A 1,297-nucleotide genomic window follows, 5' to 3' on the forward strand; every position below is an offset into this window, starting at 1 on the left:
CGCCCGACTGAACCGCGCCCGCCGCTCTGCGCTGCCTACCGGGTCCCGGCCGCGAGCGCCGTAGCTTCCTATTGGAGGGAGTCCCTTGCGTCATCCCACACGCTGCAACTCTATTGGTCCACGCGCCGCGGAGCCCAGACGGGCGGCTCCACGCTGCCTTTCCCCATTGGCTGGTGGTATCGCCCGCCCACGGCCCTAGACAGTTGTCGACCGCTGATTGAGCCAGGGCGGCCGGCCAGAAGCGTCGGCGGAGGTGGTGGAAGCTGCCGGGGCCGCCATCTTTGGTAGGGGCACGGGGTGGGTAGAGGTGGCGCGCTAAGGGGCTGAGGTGAGGTGCGGTCCCCGCCCCGCGCCTGCTGAATTGTCTCGCGTATCTCCTGTTCTGCGCCACACGCTGGCCGAAATAGCTTTCCGGGGCGCCAACCTAGGGCTAAGGTCAGGGTTTCTGAAGTCGGCCACAGCCCAACGGCGTTGGCAGGGAACGTAGCTGGTCTCAGGCAAGTCTCGGAGAAAGTTTTTTCTCCCTTTCCCGGTTTTAACGATCACGTGAGCTGGGCAAACCAGTCCCTGGGGAGCGTCTGCGGAGGCTCAGGCGCCGGCGACGCGTAACCAAATTTCCCCATTGGCTCAGCCGCCCACCGGCTTTACCCCCCCTCCCACCCCGTTACCCCCGCCTGCCTGGCATCGGCTGACAGCTGTGCGGCTGGCACGCTCGTTGGGAGGATCCCCCATGGGAAGGAGTTAATCTCGGGGCTGCCGTCCTGGACCTCAGGGAAGCACCGGGCCAGGGGGGTGGAACCACCTCGCTTCAGAGGGGAGGTGAAGGGCTTGGACGGTTGCCTCTCACTCCTGCGAGAGCGCACATTTCCTCACAGACTGAGGACGCCTGGCCGCGATCCTGGAAGGCGCCTCCCGTTTCCCAGCTGAGCGTTCGGGGCCCCCGACTGCGGGCTCAGGGTCAGCGGGCGAGCGTCGGTCTCCTCGTTGACTGCCCGGTCAAGTAGGCGGTGCCTCGTCCTGAAGGCAGGGCGTGGGAAGTGCCATTCAGTGCAGTCAGTGGTTCGATATCAGTTATTCATCTTTAATGCACATCACAGCAGTCAAGGAGTGGGGGAAGGGGGTAACCAAGTGGCAGATATTTACATCTAAAATTCACATTACTGGTTGGATTTAGAACATGCTACCACAATATATACAGTGAAATACCTCTTGGGACACTGGTACAAATTTTTTTCTTTCAACTTTGCTTTCTGGTACAGGTAAGATCATTTTTAAATCAACTTTTTTAAAACATAAA

Source organism: Condylura cristata, unplaced genomic scaffold (genome assembly GCF_000260355.1).
Source record: "Condylura cristata isolate star-nosed mole 26May11 unplaced genomic scaffold, ConCri1.0 scaffold00004, whole genome shotgun sequence".
NCBI lineage: Eukaryota > Metazoa > Chordata > Mammalia > Eulipotyphla > Talpidae > Condylura > Condylura cristata.